Consider the following 15,107-nt stretch of genomic DNA (forward strand, 5'->3'; position numbering starts at 1 on the left):
TGATTCATCTTTCCCACAGTTGCCAAAATATTCTAAGGCATAGAGCTGTAGGGATTATTTTATTTTTTGTACTTATATCCCCAGTGCCTGTCTGATACAAAGTAGGCACCTAATATGTGTTTGATGACTGACTGACTGATGTCACTTCTTTGCTTGAAAACCTTCTGTGATTCCCTATTGCCTCTATGTGATTCTGTTGTAGTTTTTATTATTATGGGCATCCATATCCCAATTACCCCTTGACTTCAAACATTTCTGAGGTGTATTTCTTTTTTTGTTTTGGTTTTTTGTTTGGTTTTTTGTTTTGCAGGGCAATGGGGGTTAAGTGACTTGCCCAGGGTCACACAGCTGGTAAGTGTCAAGTGTCTGAGACTGGATTTGAACTCAGGTACTCCTGAATCCAGGGCCGGTGCTTTATCCACTGCGCCACCTAGCCGCCCCCCTGAGGTGTATTTCTAATGCTATTAGCCTGAACACCCATTCCAGTGTTTGTTCTCCCCAAGATCAATCACCAGTTATAGCAATTCCCTTATACCTTACAGTGAATAGTGACTCAGAATGGTGTAACCAGTTAACATCAATTAGCTTTTAAAAAGAGATATTAATGAAAAAATATATAGTAATAACAGAAATACAAGCCATTCACTCCACACTAGGATGGGGGGGAAGGGACGTGGACTGCTCTCCAGGGAGAATGGGTTCAGACCTAAAATGTTTTCTCATACCATTGGTTCCACCAAGTTCATGTACAAATGTGGCAACACTGCTAAATAGGCACTCATCTCAGCTACACCTAGGCTGGGACTAGAAGGTCTTTTCTCTGGGTATAAATTCTGTGCTTAGCTCCCAGACTCAAAAAAGTCCCCAGTGGCTTGCTCTCCTGACCTTTCAAAATTTACAAGGTCATAGACTCCAACTTCCTCCATCTAACATGAACAAGCACTAGAATAAAGAACCAAGGTCCGGGCGGCTAGGTGGCGCAGTGGATAGAGCACCAGCCCTGGAGTCAGGAGTACCTGAGTTCAAATCCGGCCTCAGACACTTGACACTTACTAGCTGTGTGACCGTGGGCAAGTCACTTAACCCCAATTGCCTCACTTAAAAAAAATTTTTTAAAAAAAAGAACCAAGGTCCATTTTCACAGGGCCACATGTCAGCCTTGGATGGGGAGAGAGCCCAAGACAGCTCGTCTTATATCACTGTCTCTCACTGGTTGTATTCATCTGGGGAGATGTCAAACGAATAGAAGGGGTCAGAGACAGACACAGAGAGGCTGATATGTTACTTGACTTCTGTCTTTTGAAAGCACCTCCAACAATCCTAAAGACACCTACTCACTATAAGCTTATTAGACTCTAACCAGCTACAAAATGTCTCCATGTACTCCAAAGTTTCTTCAAAGCACTTCCATTACACATTGTCATAGCTCTGCTAGAAGCAGGCTTCCTGGCCCCTTCCATGTGGCGAATTACATCAGTGGCACTCTGGATATGATCCTGGGTTAGGCTCAGGGACCATTCGCCCAGTTATAGAAATATATTTGAATAAATATTCAAAATAAATACTAAATAAAGGTGAGGCACAACATACACACAGAGAGACAAAGTATGACAATCATCATGTGATGGTTTTCTTAGGTATTTTGCAGAATGTCTTATTTATTATTTAAATAGTTTTTGATAACTCTTGTTTTTATATTACCTATAATTCCCCTTGTATCCTTCCCCCTACTCAGAGAGTTAGCTCTTATAGTATATGTAATAGAACACTAGTCAATCAAGGACTAGTCTTGGGAACATGGGCATTTGTTGAGCCTGTTTCCAGAGCTCCAGGCATAGCAACTGCCAATCTTCCCTGAGAGAAAGAAAGGAAGGAAGGAAGGAAGGAAGGAAGAAATAGAAACAAACAAGGAAACAAGCAAACAGAGAAACAAAGAAATGAAGGGAAGGAAGGAAGGAAGGAGGAAGGGGGGAGGGGAGGGAAGAAAGGAAGGAAAAAAAAAAGGAAAGAATAAACAAAAAAAGAAAAGAAATTCAAGATTAACCAATGAAACTAACTATTGAAAAAGTCTGACATTATATGCAGTATTCCATTTCTACAGACCCCCACTTCAGTAGGAGGTAGGTATCTTCCCATATCTCTCTTTGGTGCCAAGCTTGGTCATATTACTTTATAATCATACTTTGTACATTTATCCCCAGAAGATTTTTTGAGAGTGTTTTGGAAAATGTCTTCCTAATAGAAAAGAAGACTCATCCTGATCAAGTGAGGAGAAGGATGGGGGCAAAAGCAAGGAAACAAGCTGGGGTAAGAAATGCTAGTTGTCTTCAAACAGGCATCTTTTTCAGAGCTGAATGTCAAAGCCCCAGGAACATGGCAGCCCTGGGGGAAACTCAATCTTCCACGGCCCAAAGAGAATTTAATAAATGCAGTTCTCTAGAGCAGGAATACAGAGCTTGAGTTAAAGATCTCATTCCCTCTTTAAAGGAGAGTCTAATATAAAACACTCCTACATACAGCAGAGCAAACTATGTCCCGAACCAGTTTATAGCCCATAAAAATTTCTCAAGTGAACCCCAAGCCAACCTCCTGCTTTGAACCAGATAAGGCACATTAACAAGGGCGCCTGAAAACCAGAAATGGTATTCATCCCCCAGAGCCAACAAGGAAGATGTTTCCAGATCTGCTCGGCTCCTAGGTTCAAGATGAGATCTCCCATTGGAGCCCTCCTGTCGCTGACTCTCCTTGGAAGATCAGAGCTGGGGAGGCCAGAAGAACATGCTGGCAGTCATCAGGTCAGAGGGATAGAAAGAGGCCAGACTTGAGAGATGTCAACATCTCAAAAACAGGAGTCCTCGATAGCAAGCAGCGAAAAGAAAGCTCAAAGAAGGGTTGGTAGGAGGGAAAACTAACCAATCCAAAGCTGTCTCTGCACCAACCAACATGCCATCAACTGTGTTGCTGTGCTAGTCCCAGGGACCAGAGCAGGGGACTGGCCTCTCCCTGACTGGACACCTGGTAGATTCACGCCAATTCTCAGGTACCTGCCAGTCTATACGTGGGTGCTATTGTGACATCATTTGCCTTTTGAAGATGATTCTCCTAGTTGTCAATTGTCATCTGTGCCAACAGGTGTGGCTGAACCAGTTTCTATCATTCCTTTTGTTCTTAGGGTATCTTCCTTTCAAGGATCTCAAAGGGCTTTCAGCAAAGCCTGAGATCACCTGGGAAGGAGAAAAAAGAGAAAGTCTGATAAAACTTGATGTGCAGCAGGGGAAATCGAGGCAACAAGCATATTGAGGTTTATCTATCTCATCAGTGGAATATTTCAAACTAGAAATTAATGCCCTGAGTACAATGTTTTTCCTGTTCTGCCTAGCTTGAGAAGCCATGCTTTATTTTTTTCTAGTATAGGAATAAAAAAGAATTGTTTGTTTACACACAGGTGCACATCCATAAGAGTGCTTAAATCAGGATGCTGGCAGAGAGACAAAAAGATCATTGTGTCATGTCTTCCCTCCCAACCTGGCTCCAAAGGCTTATTGTTATACACCTTATTCCCCTTGATGTACTCAGACAAGCTGGACATTACAGACATAGGTCTCCCAGTCCCTCCTTATCTTTGCCCCTTAGAAGGGAGAAGGGAAGGAAATCCGGCAGCTAGGTGACACAGTGGATAGAGAGCCAGGCCTGGAATCAAGAAGACTTGAGGTCAAATGTGGCCCTAGACATGTACTAACTGTGTGACTCTGGACAAGGCCCTTAACCCTGTTTGCCTCAGTTCCTCATCTGTAAAAGGAGCTGGAGAAGGAAATGACAAACCATTCCAGTATCTCTGCCAAGAAAACCCCAAAGGGAGTCACAGAGAATTGGACACAACTGAAACAACTCAATAACAACACAGCACCTACTATGTGCCAGGCATTGTGCTAATCAATTCTTTATGAATATCTCATTTGATCCTCACAAAAACTCAAGGAGGTAGGTGTTGTTATTATCCCCATTTTACATTTGAGGAAACTGAGGCAAACTGAATTTAAGTGACTTGCCCAAGGTCACATAGCTAGTAAGTATCTGAGACTGGATTTGAAGCCAGATCTTCCTGACTCCAGGCCCACTGCTCTATGCACTAAGCCACTAGTTGCCTCTTAGAAGCCCTCTCTTTCTTCAAAGTTCATCTCAAGCTTCACGCCCTACAAAAGCTTTTTATTATCCCTCTTCCATGAATGGTTCCCAAAAAAATTATTTTGTATTTACTTTGCATGTATTTTGTATGTATAAGATGTGTATATATATATATACACATATATACATGTATGTATATACATGTATTTATACATACCTAAATATCCAACTATATACACATGTGCATACATGTATACACATGCATTTTGTGTGAGTGTATGAACTAGTGGTATGCATATACATATGTGTGCGTGTGTATGCACACATGCATGTGTACATGTACAATATACATATACACCTATGCATACAAATTAAATCACCGGTCCAGTCCTTATTCCTACAAGTGTTTATGCTATTTCACCCAATTAAAAGTAAGTCCTCTTGGGGCAGCTAGATGGCACAGTGGATAGAGCACCGGCCCTGGAGTCAGGAATACCTGAGTTCAAATCCGGCCTCAGACACTTAACACTTACTAGCTGTGTGACCCTGGACAAATCACTTAACCCCAATTGCCTCACTAAAAAAAAAAAAATAAGTAAGTCCTCTCAATTTTGGAAAGGTCTGAAAACACTTATATGAACTAATGTATAGTGGAGTGAGCAGAACCAAGAGAACATTGTGCAGAGACAGTAATATTGCTGCATGAAGAACTGTGAGTGACTTAACTATTCTCAACAATACAATGATCCAAGACAATCCCAAAGGACTAATGATGAAACATACCATTCACCTCCAAAGAAAGAACTGATATTGATGGAACACAGACTGAAGCTGCTATTTTCACTTTCCTTCATTTTTTCTTTTATTCGAGTTTTCTTGTACAAAATGACTAACATGATGATGTTTTACATAATTGCATATGTATAACCTATATCTGATTGCTTGCCACCTCAGGGAGAGGGGAGGGGAAGAAGGGAAGGAGCGATAGAATTTGGAACTCAAAACTTTAAATAAAAATGTTTATTATTATTATTTTTGGTTTGGTTTGGTTTTTTTTTTTTTTTGCTGGGCAATGAGGGTTAAGTGACTTGCCCAGGGTCACACAGCTAGTAACTGTCAAGTGTCTGAATTCAAATTTGAACTCAGGTCCTCCTAAATCCAAGACCAGTGCTTTATCCACTGTGCCACCTAGCTGCCCCTATTATTATTTTTTTAAAAAGAAAGAAAGTAAGCTCCCTGAGGGCTGGGTCCTTTTCATTTTTGTCTTTGCATTTCCAATGCCTAGCATACAGTGCAAGCTTAATTTATTCTCAGTATTTAGTTCTACAGAAGTGTTCCTTGGGAGTCATTCAGAAGAGCAGTGTGGCCCAGACCTACTACTTTCAGAAGTGAGAGGAGGAGCAGAGGAGCATTAGATCATAGATTTAAAGTTGGAAAAGGTCCTTTAGTCCAACACCTCCATATAGCCTAGTGGAAAGAACACTGGCATCACTCAGCACTAGGAGACCTGGGTTGAAGTCTATTAATAATAATTATAATAATATTTGCATAGTTCTTTAAGGTTTGCAAAGCACTTTATGAATATTTTCTCATTTTGTCCTCACAACAACCATGAGAGGTAGATGTTATTATTATCCCCATTTTCAGGTAAGGATACCAAAACAAAAAATGATTAAGTGACTTGCCCATGGTCACACAGCTGGTGTCTGAAGCTGAATTTGAAATCAGGTCTTCCTTACTCCAGGTACAGTGCTCTACCCACTTTGTCACCTACTTGTCTATAGCATCAAATAAAAAATGGGAACAAATCACTTAAGTAATCACTCTCTGCACCTCATTTTCCTAATTTGAAAAGAGCAATATTTATAATACCAACCTCACCAGGATGATATGTTGGAATGGAATTTTAACATCCCTCTAGCTTGAGGTATGGAGCACAAGTGTTATTACCCCACTTAATAAATGGGAAAACTGAGGATCAGAGAGGTTAACCAGACCTTTTGATTCCATAATTAGTGCTTCATCCATCCCATCATGTTATCTGGCCAACTAATTCCAACCGGAACCAGACCTTTGAAGTTTCTTAAATGATTATACCAGGTCAAAATCAGAAGATCAAAAGTTTTCCAATTGACATTTCATCATGAATAAGAATTTATTAAGGTCAAAATCTATACCAGCAATGGGAATACAAAGACCCAAGTGAGACAGTCCCTGTACCCCAAAAGCTTACACTATATGCATCTACATTATTTTTCTTGAATTTTTTTATCACACATAGGATTATTAATGGTTGGGAGACTTTTCCTAGTTGACGAATTTGGCAGCTGGTTTCATCCAGGACCTTCTGTTGCCTTATTTTCTCTGTGCTAAGGGCTCATCTATGAAAGGGGAGATAACCAGGCTGATCTTCCTTTTAAGGGTTACTGTGAGGAACAGTTAATCAGATGGATTACCCATAAGGAGATCTATAAACGTTTCTTAAGAAAAGGTGGGGATCAGATGATTTAATACTTTTGCTATGGCAACAGTGGGGCAACTGGGTGGAGCAGTGGATAGAGCACTGCTCTCAGAATCAAGAAGACTCATCCTCATGAGTTCAAATTTGGCCTCAGATAGAGTAGCTGTGTGACTCTGGGTAAGCCGCTTAACCCAGTTTGCCTCAGTTTCCTCATCTGTAAAATGAGCTGGAAAAGGAGATTGCAAACTGCTCCAGTATCTTTGCCAAGGAAAATCCCAAATGGGGTCATAAGGAATTGGAGACAACTGAAAAACAGCTGAGCTACAACCAAAAAAAATGGCAGCAATCCCTATGGAAAGCAACATGGTGAATAGAGTCTTTGGCTTAAGGTCCAAAAGATGTGGATTCAAATCCCACCTCTGATATTTAGTAGCCATGATTCACAACAAGTAACTTGAGCTCTGCATGTTTAAAGTAAATAAGTTTTGGGGCAGCTAGGAGGGGCAGTGGATAGAGCACTGGCCCTGGAGTAGAGGACCTGAGTTCAAATCTCACCTCAGACGCTTACTAGCTATGTGACTGCAATTGCCTTAACCATCCAGGGCCATCTCCAATCATCCTGATGTATATCTTGCCACTGGACCCAGATGGTTCTGGAGGAGAGAGTGAGGTTGATGACCTTGCACAGCCCTCCCTCACTTAAATCCAGTTCAGTGCAAGTCATGACATGAATGCAAAACAAAAAAACAAAAAATAAGTCCTATGGAGTGCCAGACAGCTAAATCCACTGTCATGCAGATAAAGTACTGGGCCTAGAGTCAGAAAGACCAGAATTCAAATCCTGCCTTAGACACTTCCTAGGTATGTGACATTGGGCAAGTCACATAACCTCTGCCTCAGTTTTCTCAACTATAAAATGGGAATAATAATAGCTAAATGAGATAATATATGTCAAGTGTTTAGCTCAGTACCTGGCATATAGTAGGTGTTTAATGCTTGTTCCCTTCCTTTTACTAAATCAGAGAAGGGTTTTGGTCTGAATTAGTGGAGGGAGTCCTTCAAACTGACAAATCCAATGATTCTTCACACTTTGAGGATGGCAGCAAGGCATTCGGAAGAAAAATCCATGGTTTCCACAATCCAAGACAGTCATATTTCTTGCAGAAATCACAGCTTGACACAAAGGATCAAATGAGATAATACTTGTAAAGAATGTAGCATAGTAATTGCTACATTGTTGTTGTTCAGTTATATCTGACTTTTGGTGAGCCTGTGGACCATAGCACACCAATACTGTCTGTGGGCTTTTCTTGGCAAGGATACTATAGGAGGTACAGCTAGATGGCGCAGTAGATAAAACATGGGCCCTGGATTCAGACACTTGACAGTTACTAGCTGTGTGACCCTGGGCAAGTTACTTAACCCTCATTGTCCTACAACAACAACAACAACAGGATACTGGAGGGGTGTGCCATTTCCTTCTCTGGTAGATCAAGGCAAATGGGGTTAAGTGACTTGTCTAGGGTCACACAGCTAGTAGTGTCTGAGGTCAGATTTGAACTCAGGTCCTCCCCACTGAGCTGTCTAGTTGCCTCCAGCTGGCACATTTTGTTGTTGTTGTTGGGTCACAGTACGTGCTTAATAAATGCTTGTTCCCTTTCCCCCACAAAGGTTTGGAGGAAGAAGATGGGGGAGTAGGAACATAGGCGAGTCAGGGTTCCTGGGGCAAGAAGCAATGAGAACGGCTGTTCAGGAAGAAATCTGCTGCCCAGAGCAATAGCTGCTGCTTTGAGTGCCCTAATTTAGCTCCAAGGAACCAGGCTGGATGGAACAGGTCAGGTGAGGTGTCCTAGGCTTGTGCTTCTCCTAATTCTTTTATAAGCAGACCGCTCAGAAAGAAAGACATAAATAATGGAGCAGATGTTCAATTTCATCAGTGGTCACGTTGCATATCCAGTCCAAGACGATTTGAGTGGATGCTGGTCTGGGGAGGCAGGGGCACTGGAATGAGGCACGAGACGTTTCAGATAAATATGAGTTCCAAGAAAGAATCAAAGGGGATGGATGAAGAGGGAACAAGTGGGGGAAAGGAGGGAGAAGAATTCTAAACATTGAAGATTCTGTTTCAGTTAAGATTGACCAACCCCTCATTTCAGAAAAGCAGAGGGTAGAGAGGAGCCAGGTCAGCTGGGGGAGGAATAGCTAAGGAGACACCAGGCTACCACTCCACAGGCGTTGTAAATAATATCAGCCAGGTTCAGTTACTGTGGAGAAACCATATTATGGCAGAAATAACCAAGAAACTGGATGATGTGGCAACCACAGGCCAAGTTAGAGTTAAGGCTCAATGCTGGGCCAAGTCACTCAGTAAAAAGATAGTAAATAAGGACGTTAAGTACTATGGGAAGAGCTGTCAGCATCCAACCTAAAGGAACTAGGGCTAGTCAGATGGATATCTGAAGGCTAGTGACATAACCATTTTAGGTACAAGAAATGTTTGGTGGGTCCCAATTCAGTTATATTAGAGAATCCTCCACCTATCCAAATAAAACCAACCCTGTTTTATAGATGTCGTACTTGGTGATTAGAACCTTGGAAGGAAAGGAGCATTTGGGTTTTTAATAATAATAACAATATTAATAATGATAATAATGATAGCTAGAGTTTATGTAATGCTTTAAGGTTTACAAAGTACTTTATATAGTTTATCTCATTTGATCACTGGAACAACCCTGGGAGGAAGATAGGTTTAGTATTCCCACTTTACTGAGGAAGAAATTTAGATAGAAGTTATGTGACTTGTCCAGTGTCTCACAGCTTAGTAAGTCTATCTGAAGCTGGATTTGAATTCAGGTCTTTCTGACCCCTCATATCCTATTCACTCTGCCACTTATGAGTATTATGTTTTAGATCATAACCACAAACCAATAGGCTTGCCTTTCATCACACATAGGCATTGTTTATATTTCTATAATTATGCCAATTTTATAATTTACATCATTTATTCATTCATTCATCTATTCATTTGTTTGTTTATGACTGAAGGGCATTTCCAATTTGTCCAATAAGATAATGTACATAAAGTACTTTGCAAACATTAAAAATGCCTGAAAAAGACAGGCTTTTGTTGCTTGAAGCAGTATCCAGGCTGTGAGCAATATAGGCTTCCATCAGCCACCTGATACATCTCAGTTTTTCAAGGGAGGAAACTGAGATTAAGGGAGCAGGCAGCGTGGTTGGGCACAGAGCAAACTGGATTTGAAGTCAAGAGAACCTCCTTTTAAAGTTTGCCTCTGCTACTTTCGTTTAACCTCTCTGTGCCTCAATTTCTTCCTCTATAAAAGGAGTAGATTGGACTAGATGACCTCAGAGGTCCCCTTCCAGCCCCAAATCTGTGATCCTGTGACTTCCCTAGGGTCACCTGGATATTAAGTGTCAGAGCCCAGAGGCCTCCTGACTCCCTCCCAGACTAGATTGGAAATTCGGTCAGTTAAGGGGATTGTCTTTTTGGAGTTCTTTTGTATTCTCAGTGTCACCCTGTACTGAGATGGGTGGATAGTCGGCTTCTTTGAAGGAATGAACCAATGAGTAGATAAAGAGCAGAGACAGGTAGAAAATTCACAACCCCTGACTTCCAATCTGTTGCTTAAAGCTCCATTGTCTGCCATGCTAGTGTGGCATGGCTGGGTGAGGGAGGTCAGCTTTCTCATCCCTCTGTGATGGGCAAAGAAACCGAATTACAAAAGGGCTAACTTATGCAACCCAGATCACATGGACTGAGTCAGACCCAGAGACAGGGAGAGAATTCTTTACTCCTGATACCTCTTCATCTGTTTTGACCACTTTACCACATTCCCCTGAGAAAGGTCAGAGGTCTAGCCAGGATTCAGCCAAAGTATCAAATATTCATCATGCCCTTCACAGAATTCAAAAGCTATCCAGACATGGATAAACATGGAAGAGCATTTGCAGCCCTAGGTGATGCTGGCTTCCTAAATTCCTATTGCCTTGTTGACAGAGATTAGATCAAAACAGGAGTGGGAGAATCCTCCAAATACCACGCACAACATTTTCTTTCAAGATTTTATAAACAAGTTTGCGTGGAGAAAACAGCAAGTGACCCACTGATCCAGCATCTTAGGCTTCCTTTCTGTCCCTCCATAGATCAAACCCTTTGTCAACTTAGAAAGGATTTTCTTTCTCTGTATCCAGATCTTATGCATTAAGCACCCCTGAACTTGGTCTTCTGCTTGAGAATCTTCCCTGCTGATTGAGGTGAGTAGAATAAGGGAGATCAGCATGACTGGAGGGGCGAATGGTAATTACTGCCCCTCCCCCCACCAAAACACCTCACTGGGGAAAGGAAAGATAAGAAATATAAGGGCAGCAGCAAGGCAATTAAGACTTCAGATGAACAAGAAAAAAAGAGAAAGAAGGAAAGGCCCAGGTATGAAAGAAGCAGAAGGTGTCAAGGAAGGACACTTGGGAAGAAAAGTAAAGATGTAAAAGGACCTTGAAAAACTGTGGATGTGGTAAAATGTTTGGTCACTTCATATTTTATATACAGTGGAAAAATGATTATCAAATTAATAATAGTGAGATCATCTTAATATCATTAATCTTAATGATGTTGTTGTTCAGTCATTTTTCAGTCATATCTGGTTCTTCATGACACCATTTAGGGTTTTCTAGGCAGAGATTCTGGAGTGGTTTGCCATTTCCTTCTCTAGCTCATTTAAAGATGAAAAAACTGAGGCAAAAAGGGGAGAAGTCACTTGGCCAGGGTCCCAGCTAGCTAAGTATCTGAGGCCAGATTTGAATTCGGGAAGATAAGTCTTCCTGACTCCATGCCTGACACTCTATCCACTGTGCCACCTAGCTACCCATCTTAATAATGAAATTATCCTAAAATATTAATCTTAATTTAAAATCTTAATAATTAGATTATCTAAATAATAATGAGAGATTTCTGGAGGCCTGACCTTACATTGACTTATTAAGTAGCTTAACTTGTCTTTAATCCTTGGTGGTGGTGGTAGGAGTAGGAGTAGGAGTGGGAGTGGGAGTGGGAATAGCAGCAGTAGTAGTAGCAGCAGTAGTAGTATTACTACTTCCACTAGTACTTCTAGTATTACTACTACTTCTAATAATACGACCACAATTATTGCTACTGCTGCTGCTACTACTACTACTACTACCAATACTACCACCACCACCACCACTACTCTGATAGGATCTGGACTCATGATTTCACTGGTTTCTATAGTTCTCTTGTGAGGAAACTCCTAAGGAAGGAAGGAAACAAGTATTAAGCACCTACTATGTGCCAGGCACTGTGCTAAGCACTTTACAAATACTACCTCATTTGATCCTCACAACAATTCTGGGATGGAGGTGCTATTATTAACTCCATTTTACAGTTGAGGAAACTGAGGCAGAAAATGGTTAAGTGGCTTGCCCAGGGTCACAGAGCTAGTAAGTGTCTGAGGCTGAATGTGAGCCCAGTCCTTCTTTTCTCCAAGACCAGAGCTCTATCCTGTGTACTTCTAGCTACCACTGCAGGGCAGCATCCTAAGTACCCAAGGTCATTCAGCCAGTAGGTGTCAGAGGCAGTATAATAATAATAATGACATCATCATTATTATTATCATGATGGTTTTAATTTCTCAGTTATTATTTCTGTCTTCATACTGTTACATTATGGAACACAGTGCAGTGATACCTGGGAACCCCAGCTGCAAACCAGTAGCTGCCCTTATATAAGGTATCACATGTGATTCTGTCTATAGCTTGAATGACTCACTTTTCCACCAGGTTATGAACTGGAGAGAGACAAAGCTCTCCTTCAGACCCCTGGGGTCGGAGTAAATGACTGAGATGACATTGGGAATAATGAATCTATCTCCCAGGTGGCTTGCCAAACTCTTGCTTCTAATTATGACTGACTGTTACTTAATACCTTTGGAAGACTGACAATGTACTAGGTGTTGTGTAGAATGTTTAAATAGACGGACTTTCTGACTGTTGGGCTCATAGCTTAAATGCCGAAGCTTGTGCTTGCCTGTCTTTTGGAAGGGAAAGCAAACCCAGGGGACTCCCCATTTCCTTACCCAAGAGAGCCCAGGGGCTTTGGCAGAGCAGCCTAGGAATGGGGATTACTAAATCCACAGTGGTTTCTTCTGCCTCCTCCTTTTCCTGCTTTCTTATTCTTTCTGGGGGGAGGGGAGATTGGGGAGAGAGAAAGACATGCCAAGAGGTGACTGGGGGTAAAAGGGAGAGGGGAATGGATCTGCTTTGTTCATGAGCCTGCCAAACCCTTGGCCTTCTGCACCTGGAAGTCTATGCCCTTCTGGTTATGCAAGAGGGGCAGGGTACATGGTCTATGAGAAAGAAGGATCCCTGGGTTTGGAGCCAGAGAGCCTAATTTCAAATCCTGGCTTTTCTATTTAATCCCCCTCTGACTTTGTATTGGTCATCCCACTTCACAGATCCTTAGCTTTCCCATACTGTACTTGGAGTCAGCAGAGTAGCTTCAAATTTTGCCACTCCTACTCACTGGTCAGATAACCCTGGGCAAGTCACCTCACCTCTAAAAGATTGTTTCTTCTGTAAGATGAGAACGTTAATAATACCTACAGCACTTCTATACCTGACAGTGTTCTAATGAGTGTCAAACGAGATAAGGTTTGTCAAGTGATTTGCAAACATTGAGGCACTTTATCAATGCCTATGATCATTATTCTCATCATCTGTAAAATGAGAGACATAGACTAGAAGGTCTAACCTGTACCTGAGCATGAATATTCTCTACTTCTTCAACAAGTGGTCATCCAGCTTCTGCTCAAAGACCTCTTGGATCATAGTCAATGTCTACTCATTATTGAAATGAACCAACAAGCAGGTTCATTTTGGTTCAAAGAGCCTCAGGTAGTGCATTGAACCTGAGTTCAAATCTAGACCCCAGACACTTACTAGCTGTGTGACCTTGGGCAAGTCACTTAATCCTGTTTGCTTCAGTTTTCTCATCTATAAAATGAGTTGGCAAAGGAAATGGCAAACCACTCCAGTATCTTTACCAAGAAAACCCCAAATGGGGTCACAAAGAGTTGAATGTGACTGAAATGTTTGAACAACAAAAGAGCTAATACAAGAATCACTGATTAATGTCTCAGATCTACAACAAATTAGAGGAAATACTTTTTTTATATAACAGGCTCTACCCATATGGAATAATCTATTGCAAGAAGCTACATAAATAAGTTAATGGACTATAGATTTACAAAACGATCATTTACAGAAAATTATGAATGTTTGAAGTATTTCCCCAATGTTGAGAGAAGAGGGGATGGGAGATAGCTACTAAGGTTTCTCTCTAAACACCATTTGGTGTCACTACTTTAAAAAGACAGTAGGATGAAGGACATATAAGAAGTTTTACCCAGTTTGACATTTCTTCTTAAATCAAAAAATCATTTATTAAGTACCTGCTTTGGGCCTAGAACTATGCTAGTTCTTGAGACAGAGAGGCATGGTCCCTGCCTACCAGAGTTTACTATCTAATTAGAGAGACAAGTTTCACACATACAAAACAATCAACATACTATATAAAACAGTATATAATAAGGAGCTAACTCACATGTTTCAGGAACTCTGACTTTAGCGGGGTGTGGACAGTCAAGACAATACCCTTGAAGCCTGACTAAAATCCCGGGAAAAGGATAGACAAGTACATTCTATCATAAGATAGATGCATGGCCAACTTGCATTGTGTATATAATGAGCCAGAGTCCCCACCAACAAAGCCACATCCCAGTAATGTTAGATTGAATTAAAACCTCAGTGGTTTAATTTAATTTTATTTTAATGCGAGTCAATAAATATCTAAGAACCTATCATGTGCAGGGCATTTTGCTAGGCACAGAGGGAGACATGAAGTCTAAATAAACTGATCCCACCTTTCATGGAATTTATAATCTAACATATACTTCTTTCTGTTGTTCAGTCCTTTTTAGGCACGTCCGAGTCTTTGTGACCTCATTTGAGGTTTTCTTGACAAAGACACTGGGGTGGTTTGTCATTTCCCTCTCCAGCTCATTTTACAGATGAGGAAACTGAGGTAAACAGGGTGAAATGACTGGCTCAGGGTCACACAGCTAGTAAGTATCTGAGGCCGGATTTGAACTTAGGTCTTCCTGACTCCAGGCCTGGTACTCTATCCACCATACCACTCACATCCATGGACAACTATAATACAAAACAATACATTGTTTTTTGGGGGTTTTTGCCTGGCAATGAGGGTAAAGTGACTTGCCCAGGGTCACACAGTTAGTAAGTGTCAAGTGTCTGAGGCAGAATTTGAACTCAGGTCCTCCTGAATCCAGGGCCAGTGCTTTATCTGCTGTACCACCTAGCTGCCCCACAAAACAATACATTGTAAGCACATTAGTGAGGTATAAGAAAATAAGGTGCTATGTGAGATCTGATAGAAAAATTATTGTCAACAAGAGATCAGAGAAGGTTT

Source organism: Dromiciops gliroides, chromosome 1 (assembly GCF_019393635.1).
Source record: "Dromiciops gliroides isolate mDroGli1 chromosome 1, mDroGli1.pri, whole genome shotgun sequence".
Classification (NCBI taxonomy): Eukaryota; Metazoa; Chordata; class Mammalia; order Microbiotheria; family Microbiotheriidae; genus Dromiciops; species Dromiciops gliroides.